The 12,815-nt window shown below is 41.5% G+C and overlaps 1 long non-coding RNA gene across 4 annotated transcripts; it reads right to left on the reverse strand.

The window, feature by feature from the left end:
* Positions 1-1,535: 1,535 nt before the first annotated feature.
* On the reverse strand, positions 1,536-10,110 carry LOC135481898 (uncharacterized). 4 transcript variants are annotated; one of them, XR_010446195.1, is made up of 6 exons: positions 9,842-10,110; positions 8,945-8,969; positions 5,853-5,941; positions 4,615-5,276; positions 4,392-4,559; positions 1,536-1,651 (listed from the first exon to the last, which is right to left on the reverse strand). It is a non-coding gene; the product is annotated as an uncharacterized LOC135481898 (long non-coding RNA). The 4 variants fall into 4 exon arrangements; XR_010446194.1 differs by having other exon boundaries at positions 1,536-1,654; XR_010446196.1 differs by lacking the exon at positions 1,536-1,651 and having other exon boundaries at positions 3,653-4,531.
* Between the last annotated feature and the right edge of the window lie 2,705 nt (positions 10,111-12,815).

The raw sequence follows: 12,815 nt of genomic DNA on the forward strand, positions 1-12,815 counted from the left end.
CTTCCAAAAATTTCCACACTCAAAAGACATTATGTCCTAAGTATAAAGACCAAATTTTAATTTCATCCTTTAGGATTTCTGTTTATGGGACCAAAATCAAAATACGCATAAATACGCATATTCCGGACATTTCAAAATGATGTTCTGCCTTGTTTTACTTGAAAAGGTGACCAATTCCTTGTCAGCCGCAGAGAAAACCATCTTCATTCGGCAAAACTTGTACCTATCTGGCAGAGGCGTTTCTCTAAAACAGGCAATTTATCCAGACAACACTTGATTGACGCGTGCCACAAACGTGCAGCGCGCGGTCTACTCATGACACCTGACAGGTGATGCAATGTCGGTCACCGGAACGTGCGTTTTTGATTTGTTTTCATTTTAACCCTGTGTACAGACTACTCAAGTTATGGTCTTGGCAATTGGTCAGTATATGAACAAAATCATGCCATCTGAATGCCTAAAGTTTAAAAGGGCTTGAACAAAGGATAATGGAACAATGAGCATCAAAGTACGGCCCATTTTTATACCCACCCGATATAATTGTATACAGTAGGCTTTCAGAAGCATAATTAATAATATAAGTCTGATAATAACCATTTGTGATGTGGATTTAGTGTCAGTGGGACTGATTTAGCGGTACATACAGCAATGAATAGATTACTCTTTGGAGGATAATATAACATAACATGCGGCATCAGTTACCAGTCAATGGACAGACGGCAACAGACGGCATCAGTTAACAGTCAACAGCAATGAGTGCATTACTGTGTGGAGGATAATATAATTTGCGGCATCAGTTAACAGTCAACAGCAAAGAGTGCATTACTGTATGGAGGATAATATGCTGAGAGCGCATTACAATTTTGTTATAGTGAGATAATGCAGGCTACATGATGACATACAATTCGTACAATTCGTTTAACAAGAATCTTTATAAATTTTTAAACATACATACATGGAAGGTACCTGAAGTCCTTAATATGTTAACGATTTCATTTGTGAGTAAATGTATAGAATATATGGCCTGAACCCGTATCATGCATGAAGATGTTGTTTACCTTAAGCTAGCCTAATATGATATACAATCACGCAGGACACTGGAGATATTAAATATTACGGCCAGTCAGTAGGCCAAGGTGCTCTACCAGTAGATTGATTGATTGGTGTTATATGCCGTACTCAAGAGTATTTCACTTATACAACGGCGATCAGCATTATGGTGGGTGGAAACCGGGCAGAGCCCGGGGGAAACCCACGACCATCCGCAGGTTTCTGCCAGACCTTCCCACTTTGCCAGTAGACCCATATACGCAATAGTAACTATAATAAGTAAAATATATAAAAAAAGAAAATATATGGGTCTGTAGGTACTTCACGGGAGTGAGTCGCGCACCTGATCACTGAGATACCCCCAATTGTCTGTCTGTGGGTTTTATCTCCAGTAGCCAAGATAATCCAGACAAGATATTCCACAACCCGCCGTAATAGTATGACTACAGATATGGCAATAATGGACTCAATTATACACACGTACATGTTCATACACTACAGGACAATCACAGTCAGTCGAGAAGTTGTTTATAGTCAACAAAACATCATCTTAGACACCATGTAAGTTACCTGGGGGATGATGGTAGCTTCGACTGCATCTCTACTGAAACAGAAAGCAATGGCGACAAATGCTGTATTTAGGTGGAATTTCGTATGGCCCTCGGCTAAGGATAAAATGGAATTCAAGTCACAGTGATATCCTAATGGACATTACACATCTCTTTTCAGTATTCCACATTATTATTCCAAGCCACTAATGTTGAGCACAATACAAGGCGAATAGAAGTGCTGAGTTAAACCCAAACACACAGAGTCTTACAGACAATCAAATATACCAGCTAGAGGAGTTTTGTCCAACAGGAGAAAGGTGTTAATATTGCAGCACGATTATTTTGTAATAAATTCCTTTCATCATTTGACGATTCTTCCCCAGCGGTGTTTACTGACATAAATAAACGTAAGATTATCAGAACTTGGCTAACCCATCTACTGCTCGCATCTATCCTCAAGATATCTTAGACACCATGTAAGTTATCTGGAGGATGATGGTTCGTTTGACTGCATCTCTACTGAAACAGAAAGCCGTGGCGACAAATGCTGTACTTGGCTGGAATTTCGTATGGCCCACGGGTAATGATATAACGGAATTCAACTCACAGAGATATGCTAACTGGCATTTTGTCTAAAAGGAGAAGGATGTTAATATTCCAGCAGGATTATTTTATAATAACCCATCTACTGCTCGCATCTATCCTCAAGACAACCGACTGTAGGCCTACAGATTGCAACTGTCTACAGATGTACAAGAGTTCGGACCTGCAGAATTACTTACCAACAGCACAGGATGAGGTTGGTACATTATCCTGGACGTTATTGATAATATTTCATGTTTCCTAACAGACGAAGTAAATAAATCGTTGTTCTCAGGTCCAGTCCCTAATTCTGATAAAATATACCCTGGCTAGAAGTTGAGTTTAAATGGTTTATACACTCAACACGCCTCTGTATGGGTGTTTGGTTTAGTGGCTTCACGCGCCTATGTATGGGTGTTTGGTTTAGTGGCTTCACACGCCTCTGTATGGGTGTTTGGTTTAGTGGCTTCACACGCCTCTGTATGGGTGTTTGGTTTAGTGGCTTCACTCGCCTCTGTATGGGTGTTTGGTTTAGTGGCTTCACACGCCTCTGTATGGGTGTTTGGTTTAGTGGCTTCACACGCCTCTGTATGGGTGTTTGGTTTAGTGGCTTCACACGCCTCTGTATGGGTGTTTGGTTTAGTGGCTTCACACGCCTCTGTATGGGTGTTTGGTTTAGTGGCTTCACACGCCTCTGTATGGGTGTTTGGTTTAGTGGCTTCACACGCCTCTGTATGGGTGTTTGGTTTAGTGGCTTCACACGCCTCTGTATGGGTGTTTGGTTTAGTGGCTTCACACGCCTCGGTATGAGTTAGTATGGTTTAAAGGCTCCACAAGCCACTGTATGAGTTTGTTTTGTTTAAAGGCTCCCCACGCCTCTGTATGAGTTTGTTTAGTTTAAAGGCTCCCCACGCCTCTGTATGAGTGTATGGTTAAAAGGCTCCAAATGCCTTGTGAAGCCACTAAACCATACACCCATACAGAGGCATGTGGAGCCTCTAAACCATACACCTAAACAGAATTTGTGTGGTTTAAAGGCTCCACACGCCTCTGTGAGTGTGTATAGTTTAGAGGCTCCACGGGCCTCTGTATAGGTGTATGGTTTTAGTGGCTCCACCCGCCTCTGTATGGGTGTATGGTTTAGAGGCTCCACCCGCCTCTGTATGGGTGTATGGTTTAGTGGCTTCACACGACTCTGTATAGGTGTATGGTTTAGAGGTTCCACACGCCTCTGTATGAGTGTATGGTTTAGAGGCTCCACAGGCCTCTGTGTGAGTTTGTGTGGTTTCAAGGCTCCACACGTCTCTGTGAGTGTGTATAGTTTAGAGGCTTCACATGCCTCTGTATGAGTGTGTATGGTTTAGAGGCTCCACACGGCCCTGTATGAGTGCATGTTTTAAAGATTCCACACGCCTCTGTATAGGTGTATGGTTTAGTGGCTCCACACACCTCTGTATAGGTGTATGGTTTAGAGGCTCCACACGCCTCTGTATAGGTGTATGGTTTAGAGGCTCCACAGGCCTCTGTATGATTTTGTATGGTTTAGCGGCTCCGTATGCTTCTGTATGAGTTTGTATGTCTAAGTGTGGTATAACCAGGTAGTAGATAACACTGTATGACAAGTGATCGAAATCCATATGTGGCACAGAAGGTATTAAATGATGTCATTCACACATAGGTCAATGTTTCTGTTTAATCCAAACCATTTATCATAATAAGGCAAAGACACATTAATATCGCGTTAATGGTTGAGAAGTAAACAGAATTACTCACCTTAAATGGCATAATTATTTGGAATAATTAGATAGCAGACAGCAGATAACAGTGACCACTGTGGTATGATCAGATAGAAGATAACAGTGACCACTGCCGTATAATCAGATAGAAGGTAACAGTCGAGGTAATCAGATAGGAGAAAAGAATGACAGCTGTAGTATAATAAGATAGCAGATAAGACGGACAGCTGTGGTATAATCAGATAGCAGATAAGACGGACAGCTGTAGGGTAATCACCTAGAAGATAAGACTGACGACTGAGGTATAATCAGATATCAGAAAACACTGACGGTTGGGGTTTAATTAGATGGCAGATAACACTACAAGTGTGGTATATCTAAGATACACCTTCCCCGTTTGCCTATCTGTTATACACCTTTCACTCTTGCTTCTCCTTTATATGCCTTCAACATTTATCTATGTATTACACACCTTCACGTCTATCCTTTTTTCCCCATGCCTTCCACGATTGTCTATCTGTTTCATGCCTTCCACGTTTGTCTATGAATTACACACCTTCTACGTTTGCCTATGTATTACACACCTTCCACGTTTGCCTATCTGTTATATGCCTTCCATGTTTGCCTATCTGTTATATGCCTTCTGCGTTTGCCTATCTGTTTTATGCCTTTCAAGTTTGCCTATCTTTCCGCGCCTTCCACGTTTGCCTCTCTGTTTATGCATTCCACGTTTGTCTATGTATTACACCCCGTCCACGTTTGACTATCTGTTTCATGCCTCCCACATTTGTCTCTCTTTAAACTTTGTAGCACATTTTTATACTGCACGTCACCATTAGCAATGCTCATATTACACCTCGGCATTACCAACGTAACCGTGGGGGTCACTCGATTCGTCGTCACGCAGAAATGGAATCAGTCCACGGAAGCCCGTTTTCATTCGATAATCTATAATTCTGGCAAGTTACAAAGTAGCCCAGTAAATACACTGAAGGTCTCCTTTCCTGATGCAGTACAAACCTGAGCTACGGGTCCACATTCTCGTAGCTTGAACCGTTGGTCGTTCTCACCCTTGAAACAGACACCTGGGTATTCTCGTACATGTCGTTTCTTCTTCTGATGGGCATTTCTAATTGGTCATAGGTCTGATCACGTGACCCCTCAGGGCGGAACTGTGTTTGATTGAGAGTCTCGTAGTCATCTCTGTTTGTATCGTTGGTCGTTCTCGTAGTTGTACCAGGCAATTCAGTATTCTCGTACGTGTTGTTTCTTCCCACGACGGGCACTTGTAATTGGTCGTACGTCTGATCACGTGGTGCCACAGCACGGGACTGGTGGAGAAACTCGTAGTTTCGTGCTGTAAATAACAACATGCAGCAAACCCATGAAAATTTCACGACGTATGACAGGGTGAAGTATTTGTAAAGACTGAAAACTATTTCAAGGACACTGATGGGACATTTGGATGGAAGAGTCGGGTATGTTATAACTGAATCGCAACATCGTACGTTTTACCTTTCTTTTCTAAAGCGACCGGCCCCGATAGCACAGTTCGTAGAGTGTCCGCTTTGGGAGCGATAGACCAGGGTCAATCCTGGGTCGAGTCACACCTAAGACCCTAAAGGAAGGAGTTGTAACTTCGTCGTTTGGCGTTCAGCATGAAGCGAATAGTGAAACGAATGGTTGACCCGTTTCAGTATAATGGCTTGGGCGGGGCGGCTTACTTACCTTCGGTAAGTCGTCTCCGTGAAGGAGCACTAGATAAAAGGGTGGTGGAAATCCGTCCTGTAACAGTATGCACATTACATACACTCTAAGAAATCCTTCGTCGTCATATGACTGAAAAATTGTTAAATATGACGTTAAACCCCAAGCACTCACTCAAGCACTCACTCTTTTGTAAGTCTCTATTGTGATCACAGAAAATGTTTACCTTGACTGGCAATTGGGTCTGGTGTGTGGTCGGTATCTGTCGGGAAACTTCGGACCCGCTCGGCATTTTCTCTGATTGACGCCATATGTCTGGATAAGCAAAGAAACATAACCAATTGTAACTGCATCACTAAGACAAGCCGTGTTGGTTTTTATTCGCTTATAATACACTGCCCAAACGAATATAGACAGTATAGTTTTAACATTGAATCCCTTGATTGTCTTAATTGTCACGATGTAAATTTTTGGAAGAGAAAAGAGAATAACATGGTGAAAAAACAATTTTTTGAGTAGAAAAAATCTTTTGTTTTACCCCCCCAGAATTTTAAAGTTGGGTCACGAGGATAAAAGTCGGAACCCAGAGTTGATTGACCAATCATAATTGCAACACTATAGCTGTTAACTGTTGTTGCCTGCAAATTATAATATAACTTCCTGCAATCTTGGATGAATATTAACACAGTGGATGAACGAATGATTATGGCTCAACGCCAAATTATTAATACAGTGAACATTCAACCAAATAATACACTCATGGACAGACCTGTGTAAACTTATCTCAGATAAGATCCCAGCTTATCTCAGTCATCCTCATACATGTATGTAACACTAAGTTAAGGCCTTAGGTTCTGATTCACACAGTGTATATACATGTAGCTCGCCTTAGTTCTACCCTGGCTGGGGCAAGTACATGTACCCAAATAATACACTCATGGATAGACCTGTGTAAACTTATCTCAGATGAGATCCCAGCTTATCTCAGTCGTCCTCATACATGTATGTGACACTAAGTTAAGGCCTTAGGTTCCGATTCATACAGTGTATATACATGTAGCTCGCCTTAGTTCTACCCTGGCTGGGGCAAGTACATGTACCCAAATAATACACTCATGGACAGACCTGTGTAAACTTATCTAAGATGAGATCCCAGCTTATCTCAGTCGTCCTCATACATGAATGTGACACTAAGTTAAGGCCTTAGGTTCCGATTCATACAGTGTATATACATGTAGCTCGCCTTAGTTCTACCCTGGCTGGGGCAAGTACATGTACCCAAATAATACACTCATGGATAGACCTGTGTAAACTTATCTCAGATGAGATATCAGCTTATCTCAGTCGTCCTCATACATGTATGTGACACTAAGTTAAGGCCTTAGGCTCTGATTCATACAGTGTATATACATGTAGCTCGCCTTAGTTCTACCCTGGCTGGGGCAAGTACATGTACCCAAATAATACACTCATGGATAGACCTGTGTAAACTTATCTCAGATGAGATATCAGCTTATCTCAGTCGTCCTCATACATGTATGTGACACTAAGTTAAGGCCTTAGGCTCTGATTCATACAGTGTATATACATGTAGCTCGCCTTAGTTCTACCCTGGCTGGGACAAGTACATGTACCCAAATAATACACTCATGGACAGACCTGTGTAAACTTATCTCAGATGAGATCCCAGCTTATCTCAGTCGTCCTTATACATGAATGTGACACTAAGTTAAGGCCTTAGGTTCTGATTCATACAGTGTATATACATGTAGCTCGCCTTAGTTCTACCCTGGCTGGGACAAGTACATGTACCCAAATAATACACTCATGGATAGACCTGTGTAAACTTATCTCAGATGAGATCCCAGCTTATCTCAGTCGTCCTCATACATGTATGTGACACTAGGTTAAGGCCTTAGGTTGTGATTCATACAGTGTATATACATGTAGCTCGCCTTAGTTCTACCCTGGCTACATGTACCCAAATAATACACTCATGGACAGACCTGTGTAAACTTATCTCAGATAAGATCCCAGCTTATCTCAGTCGTCCTCATACATGTATGTGACACTAAGTTAAGGCCTTAGGTTCTGATTCATACAGTGTATATACATGTAGCTCGCCTTAGTTCTACCCTGGCTGGGGCAAGTACATGTACCCAAATAATACACTCATGGACAGACCTGTGTAAACTTATCTCAGATGAGATCCCAGCTTATCTCAGTCGTCCTCATACATGAATGTAACACTAAGTTAAGGCCTTAGGTTCCGATTCATACAGTGTATATACATGTAGCTCGCCTTAGTTCTACCTTGGCTGGGGCAAGTACATGTACCCAAATAATACACTCATGGATAGACCTGTGTAAACTTATCTCAGATGAGATCCCAGCTTATCTCAGTCGTCCTCATACATGTATGTGACACTAAGTTAAGGCCTTAGGTTCCGATTCATACAGTGTATATACATGTAGCTCGCCTTAGTTCTACCCTGGCTGGGGCAAGTACATGTGCCCAAATAATACACTCATGGATAGACCTGTGTAAACTTATCTCAGATGAATGTCTCAAGAACTCAAGAATATTTCACTTATACGACGGCGGCCAGCATTATGGTGGGAGAAAACAGGGCAAAGCCCAAGGGAAACCCACGACCTTCCGCAGGTTACTGGCAGACCTTCCCACGTAGGGCTGGAGAGGAAGCTATCTCATGGTATTTATTTATTTATTTGATTGGTGTTTTACGCCGTACTCAAGAATATTTCACTTATATGACGGCGGCCAGCATTATGGTGCGTGGAAACCGGGCAGAGCCTGGGGAAACTCACGACCATCCGCAGGTTGCTGGACAACCTTCCCACGTACGGCTATCTCATGGTAAGACCGTAGTCAGAATATGTAGTTATAACTAAGAAACGCTCGTCTGTGGCTTCCATATTGGTTGTTTAATGGCAAAGGACCTGTGATTGATTTATATAGTAGAGTATAAACACGGGGCCCCAATTTTTTAAATCAGGGATTAAAAAGCATTTTTTCTTCCAAATGTTTTTTTCACCATATCACCTTTACTTTTTGCGCAATATTACTTTCAACATTTATTCCTGTATTTTCTGTCAAAAAGTTTATTTTCACCATGTCACTTTCACGGCTACGTACAGGACATGATCAAGCTCTATGTATATAATTGTCCACAACTTGATCTATTGGGATTTACAAGATTCCTTTTTTTTAAATAGGTTGATCGACAGGCTGGGGAATCGTTATAACTTTTAAACTGAACATATAAAATGATCTGAAATGAAATCAAATGAACTTACCTCTCTTCAACAACTTCCGGTGAGTCTGCATTGGAAAAAAATACCTTAATTATTTCATCGTGCCAATAATTATAGGTTGTTTGCAACTAGCTCTCGTGTCCAGTTTTAAAAACTCTTTAAGGACAAATGGCGTCCGATGGTACAGTTGCAGTAATGTATATTATTTATGCCATGTTTCATTGCTGTCTTTATACACAAGGTTAAGCGTCCTTTCTGAAAAGACAGCTGACAAACTGACATGTGTATGGAGGCACAGTGACGTTATACATGTAAAAACTGACCCGTGTATGGAGGCACAGTGACGTTGTACATGTAAAAACTGACGCGTGTATGGAGGCACAGTGACATTATACATGTAAAAACTGACGCGTGTATGGAGGCACAGTGACGTTGTACATGTAAAAACTGACGCGTGTATGGAGGCACAGTGACATTATACATGTAAAAACTGACGCGTGTATGGAGGCACAGTGGCGTTATACATGTAAATACTGACGCGTGTATGTAGGCACAGGGACGTTGTACATGTAAATAATGACCCGTGTATGGAGGCACAGTGACGTTGTACATGTAAAAACTGACGCGTGTATGGAGGCACAGTGACATTATACATGTAAAAACTGACGCGTGTATGGAGGCACAGTGGCGTTATACATGTAAATACTGACGCGTGTATGTAGGCACAGTGACGTTGTACATGTAAATACTGACCCGTGTATGGAGGCACAGTGACGTTGTACATGTAAATACTGACACGTGTATGGAGGCACAGTGGCGTTATACATGTAAATACCGACGCGTGTATGGAGGCACAGTCGCTTTATACATGTAAATACTGCACATTAGTTTAACAACAAACACATGTTATCGTAGGACTTGTGATTTTAAGACACTGACCCTTCGTCTTGTGACGCTTCAGAAAGATGACGATTCCAGCACAGATGAGCAGGACACCGACGAGACTCCCCAGAATGCCCCCCACTATGGGACCAATAATTGACTCAGCTCTGTCTTAAACACAAACAAGAATGTTAATATACTCAGCTGTGCCTTAAACACAAACATTACTGTTAATGTACTCAACTCCGCCTAAAACACAAACACTGTTACAATACCCAGCTCTGCATTAACCCAGCTCCATACAGCAATATTCTCTTCTGGAGTCATAGCTCATTTCTACAGGCCGTATATTAGGTCCGTGATAGAGAGAATCTTGGTACATGTAGAGCAATATTTTGTTCTGAAGTCATACCTCATTTCTACAGGCCTCTTACCCGGGTTCGTGATAGATAGAAGCATGTCACATGTACAGCAATATTCTGTTCTGAAGTAATATCTCATTTCTACAGATCTGCAGTCAAGGTCCGTGATAGGGAGAAGCGTGATACATGTACATGTACAGTAAATATTCTGTTCTGTAGTCATATCATTTGCTACAGAGCTGTACTTCCGGTCCGTGATAGAGAGAAGCGTGGTACATAATTTTCTGCTCTGAAGTCATGTCTCATTTCTACTGACCTGTACTCAAGGTTCGTGACAGAGAAAAGCGTGGAGTATGTACAACAATATTCTGTTCTGAAATCATATCTCATTTCCACACGCCTGTACTCCAGATTAGTGACAGAGAGGAGCACGGTACATGTACAGCAATATTATGTTGCTAAGTCATCTCTACAGACCTGTACTCCAGATTAGTAACAGAGAGGAGCACGGTACACGTACAAGAAATTTCTGTTCTGAAATCATATCTCATCTCTACAGGTCCATAACAGAGAGGAGCATGGTACATGTACAGCAATATTATGTTCTTAGGTCATCTCTACAGACCTGTACTCCAGATTTGTGATAGAGAGAAGCCTGATACATGTACAAGAAATTTCTGTTCTGAAATCATATCTCATCTATACAGGTCCATAACAGGGAGGAGCATGGTACATGTAAAGCAATATTCTGTTCTGAAGTCATATCTCATCTCTACAGGTCCATAACAGAGAGGAGCATGGTACATGTAAAGCAATATTCTGTTCTGAAGTCATATCTCATCTATACAGGTCCATAGCAGAGAGGAGCATGGTACATGTAAAGCAATATTCTGTTCTGAGTCATATCTCATCTCTACAGGTCCATAACAGAGAGGAGCATGGTGCATGTAAAGCAATATTCTGTTCTGAGTCATATCTCATCTATACAGGTCCATAACAGAGAGGAGCATGGTACATGTAAAGCAATATTCTGTTCTGAGTCATATCTCATCTCTACAGGTCCATAGGAGAGAGGAGCATGGTACATGTAAAGCAATATTCTGTTCTGAGTCATATCTCATCTCTACAGGTCCATAGCAGAGAGGATCATGGTACATGTAAAGCAATATTCTGTTCTGAGTCATATCTCATCTATACAGGTCCATAACAGAGAGGAGCATGATACATATACAGCAATATTCTGTTCTGAAGTCATATCTCATCTCTACAGGTCCATAACAGAGAGGAGCATGGTACATATACAGCAATATTCTGTTCTGAAGTCATATCTCATCTCTACAGGTCCATAGCAGAGAGGAGCATGGTACATGTACAGCAATATTATGTTCTTAAGTCATCTCTACAGACCTGTACTCCAGATTTTTGATAGAGAGAATCTTGATACATGTACAGCAATATTCTGTTCTGAAATCATATCTCATATCTACACGCCTCTCCGCTTCGGGATCGGTAAATCCAGGATCAATCCTGGGTGAAGTCACACCAAAGGCTTTAAAAGAGGAAGTTGTCACTTCCTCGCTTGGCGTTCAGCATAAAGGGGATAGTACAACGACTGGTTGACCCGTTTCTGTATAATGGTTCGGGCGGGGCTGGTTACTTGAGTTCGGTAAGTCGTCTCCGTGAAGCAGCACTGGATAAAAGAGTGGTGGAAATCCGTCCTGCGACAAGTAGTCACATTACATACACCCTAAGTATTCCTTCTTCGTCATATGACTGAAAACTTGTTGAGTACGACGTTAAAGCCCAAGCAATCACTTACTCACTGTACACGCCTCTTCTCCAGATCCGTGATAGAGAGAAGCGTGGTACATGTACAGCGATATTTTGTTTTGAAGTCATATCTCATCTCTACAGGTCCGTGATAGTGAGAAGCATGGTGCGTCAGTATAAATGGCTACAGCGTAGGTAGCAAAACGACAGCAGCGACGTCAGTTACTAGTTAGTATAAATTGTCACACGTAACCGGTGAAATACGACCTCTTGTCAATTTACCTGAGTTAAGGCTTTATACTAACTGTTCATGTATGTGCTTAATTACTGACAAACTTCACGCGTATGGCCCCATCGTGAAAGAATGAAACACAAAAATATGTGGTGATGTTAATTGCTATATATTAAACGTCTCTTTTCTAAAAACTGATGTAATGTTAACTCATTTAATTTTCAAACACATTGAAAGGGTACAAATGACAGCCCAATCTAACAAGGGACATAATTCTGACCTGCAATGTGCATGTAGACACATAAGTGTATCACGCTTCTGATAGGTACAGATCTGAACATTTCTGACACATGGCAATATCCCTGTTAGGGATACAGATTTAAACATTCCTGAGAGGTACAGATGTGAACACGCCTGACAGGTAGGAATGTGAACAACCCTGACAGGTACAGTTGTGAACACTTTTAAACGCCATAGATGTGAACACTTGTAATAGGTACATATGCAAACATTTCTTACACCAACTTATGTGAACACCCTGACACTAACAGATGTGAACGCTTCTAAAAGCTACAGATGTGAACACTTCTAATAGGTACACATGTGAACATCCTTAACAGGTACAAATGTGAATACTTGTGATACTTCTGACAGGTAAAGTTAAAAA

This window comes from Liolophura sinensis, chromosome 1, assembly GCF_032854445.1.
Source record: "Liolophura sinensis isolate JHLJ2023 chromosome 1, CUHK_Ljap_v2, whole genome shotgun sequence".
In the NCBI taxonomy this organism is placed as follows: Eukaryota; Metazoa; Mollusca; class Polyplacophora; order Chitonida; family Chitonidae; genus Liolophura; species Liolophura sinensis.